General features: G+C 39.8%; 1 protein-coding gene across 1 annotated transcript in view; it reads left to right on the top strand.

Annotated features, from left to right (window-relative positions):
- Positions 1-13,943, top strand: part of mr (anaphase promoting complex subunit morula) — a 596,234-nt gene that overhangs the window by 7,588 nt on the left and 574,703 nt on the right. The window lies entirely within an intron of this gene.

Genomic DNA, 13,943 nt, shown 5'->3' with positions numbered 1-13,943 from the left:
TTAGTAATTGCAAAAGCCTCAGCATCTCGACCTGCTGGGTCAGTGTGACTAGTAAACGGAAGCCAGCTGGAGTTGTGAACGTTAAAATCACTAAGGAAAATTACCTCACTGTTAGGAAAGTTGGACTGGAGAAAGTCAAGTTGCAAAGAGCGGAAGTCAAAGAGCTCCAAGTGATTAGTGGAGTTGGGAGAACGGTAGAGACAACAGATGAATTTTACACAATGAGGTAGAGAGATTTTAAGCCAGAGAAGATCAAAGAGAGGAGATTTCAAATTGCTAAGTCTCTGACAGGGAATATCAGAACGGACATATGCACAAGTACCACCTTTGAGGCGAAAGGAATCATACAGCAAATAATTTGGACATCTGACACGAGCAGTAGTTGAATCAACTGATAACTGAGATTCAGTCAGAAAAAGTACATGGGGTTTGGAAGACTGCAAGTGGAAATGGACATCGTTGAGATTGGAATTGAGACCACGTATATTTGTGAAATGAATTAGGAAGTCCTTGGGAGGTTTAGATCTTTTCGCAGATAAGCTTGCTCTATTATTTTGACAATTCATGGTGTATTCAATAGTAAGAAAAAGTGGGTGGGACATGCTGTATGAAGTAATGAAATTTTTGGATATGGCGTATATGTGGTAAGAATATATCCAGATCCTTGACATAACGTGGCCCCCACAATGCTCCCCGCATACACACTACTCGGACTCCCTCCAGTCACTATCTGGCAGAGTAGAGGTAGCAAGATTATACACTAGCTGATCCGGAAGCCTCCTAGAGAGTTACCAGTAGGTTTGGTCCAGTGTACTATCTAGCGGCCGGCCTGCGAACACCGTTTTAGAGCTGTACCCTCGAAATGTAAGGAATATTGGATCTCGCCACGACATTCATCATAACCTCAAAAATCATCAATCATACTGCATGATGGAAGAGATAGGGAAGGGTTGATGGGAACTTAGCTCTAGAGACTAAACATGGGTTCCACCACTTGAAGCCTCCAATAAGCAAAGTGGTGGTATTTCACCGGTTGATGAGGTAACATAGAGGGGCGGCGTTCCTCCATGTGGTGTGGGCACCACACCTCGACCCCTGCTTACGTTGGTTCACACCTGGGTGGTCACCCACCATGTACTTGTGCATGAAGGTTATACCCAGGATTACTAACAGACCCACCATCGTGAACGTGCAAGCAGAGGATTTGGCTGTCATAGACCGTCCGGACTTCGCCGAAATTGGGTCCACTTGACTTGAGTGTCACCCGAATATCAGTTCCATCAGCGTTTTAGACTCCCAGGTAGCAAGAACAGCTTGTCTGGCATATCTGAGAGAATGTCTGAGACAACCTCAAGTTGCAAATTAGGGTAAATTTGAAAGTGTGCAATTCTGTCCAGACACAATAGGAAGACGTATATTAGCATTCTTGCTTACGATGCAAGAAAGCAAGCTTATACAGCACATTACTTTATCTACGCTGTTTGTCCCGGTTAGGGGTCAGCAACATGGATGGAATGATTCCACTTAGTATGGTTGGCATAGTGTGTTGAAGTGAGCCCTAGTTCCTGCATATCATGTCGCATTTTGCTCTCGATTGTCATCTTTGGCCTGCCTCTCCTCCTTTGACCTAGCACTTGGCAGCTAAGCACATGCTTGGTAATTTGGGTATACTTGCGGCACTTGATCCCCCCCCCCAAATCTAAGTCTGTTCTCCCTAATCTTGAAGTTGACGGGTGCAGTTTTCATCTCCTGTTTCACATCTTCGTTCTGCCTTCTGTCTCTCAGGGTTATTCCCAAACTCCACCTTAGCATTCTCATTTCTGCTAACATTAAAGCTTGTTCTTCTTTTCTTCTGACAGCCCAGCACTCCGAGCCATATAACATACATGGCCTTACCACCTGTTTGTAAATTTTTGATTTCAGTTTAGTTGGCATCTTCTTGTCTTTCAAAACACCAAACGGTGAAGGTAAAGAAAGGCAACATGAGAACCACTGCAAACTGGAAAACTTACAGGACAAACTGGACAAATCACTTCTATGAAGGTGTGTGTTATCGGTAGTTGCAGTAGAAGTTGTTTTCTTATTTTAAAAGAGCGGGAAGGGGGATAAACACCCTAAAGCTGAGGCAGTCTGGAGGGTGTACCCGTAAATAAATTTCAGCCATGAAGGCATCACTCATTAACTCCAATAATCTGCTTTTAATAATGAGAAAAAACTAATTGATACATCGTTATAGTCTTCTACTGCAGAAACTGTGGTAGCTGGAAACCAGTTTGTCTGATAAATTGCCGAAATTTGCTGTGGTTCAGATGTTGGCCTTCTTTACGGTAGCCCACAAGACATTTCCCGCCACTTCGCCTATCCAGATTTTATTCAACTTCGGATGTCCTATTCACAGCTGCTGCCATTTGTGTCTAGCACTGACCCAAGGTACTTGTAGTTGTTAAGCAGATGCTGTATTAGCCAGCTTATACAGCATCAGCCAAAAAAAAACAAAAAAACTTCCCATTTCACCTATATATATTTGCTCCAAAATTTTGTCCAGATCTTCCTTGAATCTATTTAAGCTAACACCTTCCACATCGGCAGATGGAAGTTTGTTCCAGCAGTCAATCACTCGCTGTCTCATAGACGTAATGTTTCTGCTGCATGCCTTTTCTACAGATGCTTCCACGGGCACTATTCTTCTGAATTGGCTTCTAAAATTTCCACTCTCTCTCTTTCAAAACAGTCCGAACATTTGTTGTCACCAGCCAACATCCATTTACTGTCCAACTTTAAACTCACAGAATCAACTTTTCCTATTCCTGGTTTATTCATTCAACTGACGTTTTGTGGAACAACCATCCTTCATACGTATTTCCTGAAATTTACAGTCTACAGAAGTTCAGACGCCTCCGTAGCCAGGTGGGAAAGAGCAGCAGTGCGTAGCACACACACGTCTTGATTAGACCGGGGTTCAAGCCCGTCACCACCAAATATGGAGGATGCGGAAAGGTCAGGGAATGACCATCGCATATCCCGGAGCAATATGGCCTTAGTTGCTTATGCTCCTAAAAACCAAATAAAACAAACAAACAAACAGAAGTTCAAGTCTAATGTCAACAAATATTTTCTTTCATCTTCTCAAATTCCAACATAAGCATGGTACTAAGTACTATAGGTTCTAATACCACTCGTGTTTGGGGTTTTCATAAAAAAAAAAAAAAAGCTCCCAAGTCCTGCTTTGCCTACCAGACAGGTTGTGTAGTCAGATGTGAAGTTTTTTTTGTGCAGTCAGAAATGAAGTTTTCTCAGCATTGCTCAGAAAATAATAGTGCAGTCAGCTATGAAATTATAATAATAATAATAATAATAATAATAATTTCATAGCTGACTGTACTATTATCACCAGGTCTTTTTCATTCTCCCCTACCCTGAGTGTACTACTGCATGGTTGGTGCTTTACTTTGGGATTACTGCTGCCCATATGCAGTACTTTGCGTTTGTCAATGTTGAACTTCAGCTGCCACTTCTCAGCCCATCTGCCCAACTTTTCTAGTTCGTGTTGCAACAGTGTACTGCCGTTACTCTTATTGACAACCCTGCCAACCTTTGTATGACTGCAAACTTGGTCATTAAGCCTGTTATACCTTTATCCATATCATTCATAAATATAGAAAACAACAATAGTCCACCAAACCCTGGGGGATTCCAGTAATGACATTAGTCCATGACAAGCTGTGTCCATTGATTACCACTCAGTCTTCTCTCACTCAACCATCCTTTTATCCATTGTAGCAACTTGTCCTTAATGCCATACTGCTCCAATTTGTACAGCTTCCTTTTATATGTAATAGTATTATAAGTTTTCCTGAAATTCAAGTACAGTGCATTCCAGTTAATTGGGGCAGCCACTTATTTGGGGCAAATTATGAAGAACAGAAACAAAACAAATATGTAGCCTGAATTTGTTCTGCTTATTTGGGCCAACTCCCTGCTTAATTGGGGCAATGAAGGTCTTGATTGAACAATAAACTATATTTAGATGGCATGCACAAACATCTAAATATAGTTTATTGAACAATAAAATAATTTAGATGGTTCGTAACAAAGATCATGCGGGCAGCAGCCGAATCAGTTATTGCGAAGTCATGCTGTACAGTGGTTGTTTTACGTTTGTTCTGTGTTGTGGTAATCGGATTCTGAAGAAATTTTGCTTGCAGTTGTTTACGATCACACTAGGTACATATGTATACATCTTGCGGGTTAGAATAGATTAAAAACTTTACCAAACAGTGCACTGATTTTGGTTCCCCCCTCCCCTTTTTTTCAGTACATTTAAGACCCCTGTCAAGATGCCACGTAACGATTTGTCGCTTTCAGAAAAAATCGCTATTCTTGACAAGATAAAGTCAACCTCCTAACATCAGTCAACGTCAGCTAGTGGAGATAAAAGTGCCAAAATCTACAATTTCATGACTGCTACAGCAACAAGAAAAATTTAGAGAAGAGTGGACATTGCGCGTGGATTTAAAGAAAACATCTCGTAAGCAAGAGGGAAGGCAAAGATCCAGACGTCGAAGATGCTTTGAATTCCACTGTATCTAAACGAGGAGTGTGTGTAAGCGGCCCTATGCTAAAAACCAAGTCAGAAGAGTTGGCCAAAAAGCTAGGTCACGTAAATTTCAACGCGACGGATGGTTGGTTGTCTCGATAGAAGTATAGACATGATATTAGTTATAAAAAAGCACATGGCGAGAAGGACACATGGCGAGAAGGATGCTACGAGTGCTGAGCAATGGAAATCTGAAAAACTGCCAGAGTTTCTTAAAATATTTAGTGGGGAAGACATTTACAATGCCGATGAAACAGGTCTGTATTATCGTGCTACGCCGGATGGTTTCCTCAGCTGTCAATACTTAACACTGTCCGGTTCAAAGAAAGCAATGGATCATGTAACAGTATTGTGCTGCTCAAACATGTCAGGAAATGATAAACTCAAACTTTTGGTTATTGGTAAAAGTGCCAAACCTCCTTGTTTCAAGGGGCTTACAATAGGAAGTTTGCCAGTTTCGTATTATGCCAATAAGAAGGTGTGGATGACCACATATTTTTACGCAATGGCTAATGAACTGGGACATGGAACTGCAATGGAAGTCCAGAAAAATTCTGTTGACATTGGACAACTGCACCGCACACTAATGTAGCTGGTTTAAAAAGTATTGAACTGGAATTTTTACCCCCTAACACCACATCCCTGATAAAGCCTATGGACGTGGGAATTATAAAAAATTTGAAGACCTATTATTGCGGAAAGCTGGTTAATCACATCCTTGAAGCAATTGAGGAAAATATGCTGACATCATCTTCGAAATCAATAGAGATTGTTTTGCTAAATTGTTTTGCTAAATGTGGTTTCACGACTGTGATTCAGATGCAATAAGCTGTACAGAAAATGAAATGGCTTTGGAACTGCAACAGGTCAAAAATTGTGAAGAATTTTTAACGATTGATGATAACCTTCAATGCCACGATGAAGATTATGAGGAAACGATTATTGAACAAATTCCGGCAAAACACTCAGAGACACCAAAAGACCAAGAAAATTATCATGATGATATACTTAAGCGAGTGACTAACCAGGATGCCAGGAAATGTATCACTGAATTGAGATGTTATTTCATGCAGGAAGGCAATGAAGGCAGTCTTTTATCAGCATTAGATACCTGCGCCGACTTTGTTCAATTGCAGTCCATAAAGAGAACACGTCAGGGTACACTTCATAATTTTTTTCAAAGTAAGAACCCTTAAGTAATGTGTAACCTTTGCTTGACACGGACATTATTCTGTACTGTGTCTTCATATAATGTACATACATATAATGTATGTACATTATATGTAAATACGTACATTTTGTTTACACCAATATAACTTAAATACAGTATGCTTTCTTTAAATACCACATTCCCTTTATTTTATTCATACCTTTTTGCCTCCGTTTAGAATGTGCTTTTCAGCTCATTAAAATTTCGCTTAATTGGGGCAGCCGCTTAACTGGTCCAAAGTGATCTGTCCCGATGTGTCCCAATTAACCGGAATCAACTGTATAAGATTTTAAACTTATTTTTTGCATCCAGTTCCTTTGTGACTACATAGTAATATCCAATCAAATTGGGCAGGCAAGATTTCTCCTTGACCAACCCATAATATGACTGAATTGTAACTGCAATCCTGTAATTAGATGATCCTGTATTGCTTTTTTAACCTGTGATTCCATTACTTTCTCTGGAACAGAAATTAAACAAATAAGTTTGTAATTACTTGTCACCCTTTAATCCCCTTTTGTTAATTGGGGAACATTTGCATATCTGCAGTCATTGGGGACCTCTCCTGAATCCAAGGGTGCTCTCATAATTATGGCTAATGGTTTGCTTCCTCCCTTAATATAACTGGATAGATTCCATCCACCCCAGGTACCTTTCTTTTGTTTTAACTCAATTTTTCCCCCACTTTTCTCTCAGTTATTATAAAATCATTTAGCCTCCATTATAGTTTGGTAAACCTCTGGCCTCTACTTCTCTACAGAATTTCTCATGTGTAAATGTAGATGCAAAATACCCTTTAGTTTGTCAGCTCTCTGAGCAGGATCATTAACAGTCAAACCATTGAGATGAAGTGGACCAATTTTATTCATCTCCTTCCTTCTGAAGTTTCCATAAGTAAAGAAGTGTTTGCTGTTTTTCTTTGCATCCTTTGCCAAACATTTCTTGTAATGCCTTAGCCTTCTGAATCTCCTTTGTGACATGATTACAGACTAGCTTATATTTAACATAAGCTTCTGTGTTGTTTTATAATTTGTATGTATCCCGTGCATTTTTCCTCTCTGCCACGAATCTCATTAGTTCATCTGACATCTATTTACACCTAAATGTTGAACAATATTTCTTAGTTGGTATGAAAAGCTTGGTAGTTTCCATGATTAATTCCTTGAATGCTTCTCATTTAGAATTGCTGTTGGTAACATCATCAGTTGGTCCCTTTGTATAGAATTTAAAAGCTGTCTGAGAAAACCATAATCACCTTATGAAAGCAAAAACCTTTCCCTTTTTCTCTGATGGTCTTTACATCTTTAAATAACTTCCACTTCAGTACACTGTGATCACTGCCACCTAGTGGTTCCTTTATCTGCAGATTCTTAATGAATTAATAAATACTGCTGATAATCAGATTTGGAATATTTCTCTCTCTTGTCTCTCAAACATGCTTTTCTAGAATATAGTCATGCTGCTGTAGAAAATAGTGAATAATATCACTCTCTCTTTTGTTGCATCTCAAACAAACTTCTGTAGAAAATTTCTTGCCAGTGTTTCAGTGACCAATAAATTACTGTCAGTATCTGAAAAGTTAAAATTTCCCATTATAAGACATTCTAATTTACTTGCACACTATATTTCTCTGTATAGACATTTGTTATACCCATCACAGTCATTAAGCCTATAATACACTCCTACTCTTAATTTTTTTTGCTCAGTGCTAATGTCCTACCAAAGTGACTCAACATTGCACTGGCCACCCATGTCAGCTGGATGTGCACTGTCTTAGATTGTGTTTCTTAATTAAGTGTGTTACCCCTCCTGTCCTTTCTGTATACATTGTACTTCCCATATTTAAATTCTGTATTCCTTTTATCTCAATGATACCATGTCTCTGATATTCCATCGAATGCCTCCGTAGCCAGGTGGGGAGGAGCAGCAGTGCATAGCACACGCTTCTTGATTAGACCGGGGTTCGAGCCCGTGACCACCAAATACGGAGGATGCGGAAAGGTCAGGAAATGACCACTGCATATCCCCGGAGCAATATGGCCTTAGTTGCTAATGCTCCTAAAAACCAAATAACAATAACATCCACTGAGTGCATTTGATTACTTGACCAGCACTTAAAAATTCATCAGATTAATTTTCTCTGCTCCTAGCTTTGGTGTACGTGCACCTGTTCTTACTTTTAGTTATTCTAACTCAGTCTATGAATTTCCTTGTTCCAGTATGATCCACAGTAGGCTTTGAAATCTTTGGGACCTTAGTTTCTAGGTTGTTGCATGTTCCAATAGAAGCAATGGAAGAATAGCTTTCATCTCTGCTTGTGGCTGTTGTTAATGTGTTTGTCTGTGTATTCCCCACCCTTGCCCTAAGCTAGCACTTTTCTGACCTACCTAAAAACTTCCTTGATAGCATCAGTAAATATTTTTTGCACCCTTCCTTTAAGGGTATCCCATCCCTGTATTAACAGTCTCATCTGTTAACAAGCCCTGACCATACTGAGAAAAATTCTACCCCAGTAGCCTTGCACACTCTCCAGTCTGAATCGATTGACAGGACTCTCATCATGCACTCCCTTCTATTGTGTTCTGGGCAGAATTGCAGATACTTGGAAAAAAAAAAAATAATAATAAATATAACCGTAATTTGCAACTTTTTCATCCTCAAAAATATAGAGAGCAGAATGTTATTTTTAAAGAGTTATTAAACATTGTTAACAAATATAAATATAGCAAACAAATGCAAATATAATTTTTATTTGTTAACAATTATCTTTCTTGCATCCACTTAATTTATAGTGTTGTAATGGTATGCAAGTGCTGATGATGATTGCCAAACTCTCTTGTGCTCACTGGCAGTTTTTATTGACACACTGAGGAAACTGGAAGGCTGAAACACTAAAATATCAAATGATCTGGTTTCCATTTCTTCCAATTCTGTATTTTGACCTAATAGATTTTAATTACACTTCGAGTTATTGCTGCAGTGAAAGTTGTTTTTATTTTCTCTGCATTCTTTCTAATTCTCGGCATTGCCTCATTTAGGCCTGTAGCACGTGCAATATCACATGGTCTTTCATTTTTCTCAATGTGTTTCACAATTTTATATTTTTTCTCTATCGACAGACTGGCCATAAGCCTTACCGGGGAAATCCTGGTGGGCCTGAGGCCGGTGTGATTTTGGCCATAACTGCCTAGGGTGAGGCCACTACAAATTTTCCTGGGTAAGAATTTTTGACCCAGTCTGCCTCTGTTTATTGATATTGCTTTTCTTTTTCTCTCTAAGTCTTCACCAGGACGCTTCCTTTTCACACATTTTACGTATTTTACTCATTTTTAGGGAATAAAGCACAATTACAAAATGAGGAGGCATGCTTGATAAACATAAACAAAGCTGCGCGCATGTTGCAACTGAATAAACAACATCATAAAGGCAGAGACACACTAACATCTCACTAGCTCACATTTTACTAAAGTACATTTCTGGGGGTTACTATCATGAAACAATAAAAACAATTTCCAGTTACGTTTCTGCTAGTAGAATCTGTTATAAAATGGTATAAACTCGATCAATTGCATTTGCGATAATACCGATAGCTGGAATTGTGTGGGTTGTTATGGTGAAATGTGTTTCCCCTTCACTGATATAAAAAACATAAATACATTTTCAGAATCTTCTCTTCATTCCTATCGTGTTTCGTTCACAGTTGGGGTGATTCTGCGTGTGACTGCCATTTCTTGTAAACACAAAGGGGAATTGTGCATAAGTGAATTCGGTTCGTGTTATATGTGACATCGTTCCACTATTTATAAATCGTTTATGATCGAATTCGTGTATAAGGTATAAGGTATGTTAGTGTCTAACGGCTCCTGGGATTTCTCCCATCTCCGCGGGTGTACATTGTATCGGGGCCAGAGATTTGAAGTGTGTGGGGGTCATGTGCTGTATATTGTGTTGTGCCCTTTGTTCCTCCGGTCTATTAGCTGCCGAGCCCCTAGTGGGACCCGACGTTACCACACCATGCCACGGGGAGGCTGACCGGGTGTACCACTGTAGCTAGAGTACTCTGGCGGGTCCTGCCACCTACTTTCCTGGGATTTCAGTGGCTAGGACCAGATTTAAGAATGAGATGATCGCTGTTTCTTGAGCAACGGTTGTAATTTTAACAGAGCGTAGGGTTGTTCGCTGATAACTTGTTCTAGGGCCAAATAGGTCGGGCAGTAATTTTGATGTTTTTAGATTTAGACCTGTGGGGGCATGAGTGTGTGTGTATATAAAATTATATATACACACACACCCACACACAAATATATATATATATATAAACTAAAAAAAAAAAAAAAAAAACGTTGTGCAAGAGAAAAGTAAGGGAGGAAGGCAAAAAGACTGGAGGGTAGGAAACAGAAGAAAGCGGCCAATAGAGAAGATGGCCCCTGATGACAATGTGGCATGCCCAACGCCTCACCAGAGAGAAGAGTGGGGTGGCGGGTGAACGAAAACCACCTCCCCACAAAAAAAAAAATAAATAAAAATAATAATAATAAATAAAAAAAAATAAAAAAAAAAATAAAAAATCATTCTGTAAGAGAAAAATAGGGGGGGGAGTAAAGAACGGATGGCAGGAAACAGAAGAAAGCCGGAAAAAAAAAAAAAAAAAAAAAAATGAGAGAGAGATATACCCCGCAAGTTCAGGGTAGGTACAGCTAGCACGGCCAGTCAGTTGCAGCCGACAACTTGCTGGAAATCCAGCAGTGTGAGTGCTGCTATGGTGGATGGGTCATGTTCAGTAAGGTCTAGTTCAGGTGCTGTCATTGGGACTCCATTTGGTGAGCCTTTGTCGCATCCAGACTGAAGGCTGGTCCAGTAGTCCATCAGAACGAACAGTGGGGGTGGTCAAAACCGGGAGTCCAAGATTAATGGTCAAGTCCAGGGATCGATGCTAGGCCTCTTCTTGATGAGATGTGTCACGTCTGGTCGAGAAAAGTTTGTCCAGGAATCAATGATGAGGAATTTGTCAAAGTATGTGTGGACCCTGTCTTTGATTGCACTGCTGGTCAAGTCTTGTGCAAGTTGGTCCAAGGCATTAGCATTCATGGCTCAATGATGAATAGCAACAATTGGCAGTCATGGTTGTTATGACCTATTGATTCGGATACTAAGGTGGTGGTAGTGCTTTCTGCCTGGTAAATAAGTCCATTGCAAATTGAGTCAGAGCTCGGTAAGTTTCTTCATTCTGTAGGGTGAGGTGTTCTTGATTTTGGTAGTTGAAGCGTAGTTTTGTTATTAGGATCCTCCTGAAGTCCTCGTAGATTTCACAGCTGTGGGCAAGGTGCTCCCACGTCTGATCCTCTCCACAGTGGCAGCGGGGTGAGTCTGAAATTCTGAAGTCATGTAGTTTTTTCTGGAAGGAGCCATGTCCAGTGAGGAGGTAGGTAGCATAGAGTCCTGGTGAAAACCAGACAGGTGTGAGGGGGTAGAAGGCCCTGACATCAGGGAGGAATCTTTTGGTGACAGCGCCTTTAGTTGATGTCTGCCATCTTTCTTGCCAGGTGTCTGTTAGATGTTCATTAAGTCTCATCTTTTCAGCGTTTCTATTATTTGCTGGGTCAGTGGTGAAACCTGCACAAGTAACTGCTCTTCCTTTGGCTATTTGGTAGAGCAACCCATGACGAACAATCTCCAGGTCCAGTGGAAGAGATCCAGTGAGGACCTGTAGCGCATGGGTGCTGACAGTGCGACAAGCACGCGAGGACAGAAGGAGAAGAGAGCGCTGGATAGTTCCTAGGCGCGATCTGTTTACTACGGTATTGGCCTTCTTGTACCAGACTCCAGAAGCATAGGTGATAACCGGGATGAAAACTGCCTTATAGAAGAGTGACAGCGTTCTCTTCTTTAAGCCCCAGTCCTTCCGGGCAACTCTTGAGACTTGGGCAGCATACTTCCTGATCTTAATCCTGAGTTGGTCTAGATGAGGAGTGAAGGAAAGGTTTTTGTCTAAGATCAAACCTAGATATTGTAGTGTAAACACGTGTTATACGAGGACTGACTGTACTAACAGAATGGAGATGTTAGAGGCAAAATTTTAAAGGATACAGTTGTGTGCGCAATGAGACATACGTTGGCACGATGTTGACCATTCAACCACTAGATTGGTGTTCATTGTTGCTGCATGGAAGTGTTAGTATTTGCCAACGAAGAGGCCCGTTTAGCCTTGAAAGCTACAAACATTTGTAATTAAATGTGTATTAAAATTTTTACTGGATATATGTATTTATATTTAAGCAATGGATCCCAGTACTACAGGTGGCCCATTTACTGTCATGCTAGAATTCATTTAATTATTTAATTATTTTATCCGTTGACATTTGGAGAGCATTGTTCTGAAGTATTCTACCACCCAGATTGAAATAATCTCTTTTATTCTTTTAAGTATACACATATATAGATGAGACTATATACAGGAACTCCCAGACTTATGTAAGGGTTGCGTTCCACGGAACGCTGCGTAAGTCAGATTTTACGTAAGTCGGAATTCCCCCCCATGCTTGTGCAGCACTCGCAATTGTACTCGCTGAATTGACTGAATCAAAAAAGTTAGGTTCGACGAAAATGTAAATAGAATTATTTATTGTATTTATTCAATTTTTTATCACATGCTCAGGAAAAATTACAAAAGCCTGCAATTTAAAAAAAAAAATTTAAAATTATAAAATTACAAAAAAAAGAGGAATTTTTACAGGTATAATGTTAGTAAGTTTTACCTCTTGAGCATCGTTGCCAGAATCAACGTCTTCAGCTGATAAGTACTGCACTGTGGAGGTTGAAGGATGTGGAAATTTAGAAGGGGTTGGCCGCTCAACCTTATGAAAGAACATATAAATGGATGACTGAACGTTGGATTTTTTCTTTTCATCGTAGATTTCTCTGTAGCAAACAAGCATATCATTCACCCCTCTGTTAAGTTCTTTCCTAAATAATTCCTTTTCTTCTTCCTGTATTAACTTCTCCATGTCTTTGGCATCAATCTACAACTGAAGTAGCTGTGCAACCTTTACAGTCTTTTCTGTAACCTCTTCATATGATTCGTCTTTTTCAAATCCTTTGAAGCCTTTTATGTGCCGTGGGCATATTTTCTTCCATGCACCATTTAAACAACTTTTAGTAATTTCTGCCCGGGCCTTATTAATGTTTAAGGTGGCGTGGTAAATATTTTAAGATTTCCAAAAGTCTCAACGTAAAATTTTTCTCATCGTCTACTGCAGACAATGCCTGAGCAGATGTTGTGCATAAATAGTATGCTTTTAAATTTGAAATAACACCCTGATCCATAGGTTGGATGAGTGAATTCGTGTTTGTTGGTAGAAATATGACTCTCACATTCGAATTGAAATCATCTAGATGTGTAGGATGTCCAGGAGCATTATCTAATAGAAGCAAAATCTTGAAAGGAACGTCGTTGTCTTTACAATATTTTTCAACCTCGGGAATGAAGCAGCATTTAAACCAATCCTCAAAGAGAGATATTGTTATCCATGCTCTCTAGTTCGATCAGAAATGCACAGGTAGGGTGGCTCTATTGATGCCCTTAAATGCACGAGGATTTCCAGAATGGTACACAAGCAGCAGTTTTAATCTGTAATCTCCCGCTGTATTAGCCCGAAGCAAGAGTGTGGCCCTCTGTTTTCATGCCTTGAAACCTGGCATTATATTTTCCTCTTTGACAATGTATGTTCGATCCGGAATTTTTTTCCAATACAGAGCAGTCTTGTGGAAACTGGCGTGATGCTCGAACCTATTAAACCACCGGTTGCTTGCCACGAACTTGGATTGAGTTTGCCATACTTATCCTTAATATCTTTATAAATACTTGTTGCTTTTGCTTGAATGGTCATTAGACTCATGGGCACCCACTTCTGAATCTGATTTTCCATCCATATTATTAACAGCTGTTCCATCTTTGATATGGCACCTGAACGCTGTTTTGTGATCATTATTGATGTTATATGTGTTGATCCTTTGACATGTTTTTTTATATGCACACTGTCCCTTAAAATAGTATTCACTTTTGAAGCAGCGAGACCTAATTTCCTTGCAATAGATGACAAACTTTGTCCTGCTTTCTACTTCTTAATCATTTTTCAT

This window comes from Mastigoproctus giganteus, chromosome 2, assembly GCF_048544385.1.
Source record: "Mastigoproctus giganteus isolate SK-2022 chromosome 2, ASM4854438v1, whole genome shotgun sequence".
In the NCBI taxonomy this organism is placed as follows: domain Eukaryota; kingdom Metazoa; phylum Arthropoda; class Arachnida; order Uropygi; family Thelyphonidae; genus Mastigoproctus; species Mastigoproctus giganteus.
This window is presented reverse-complemented; position numbering and strand designations above follow the sequence as displayed.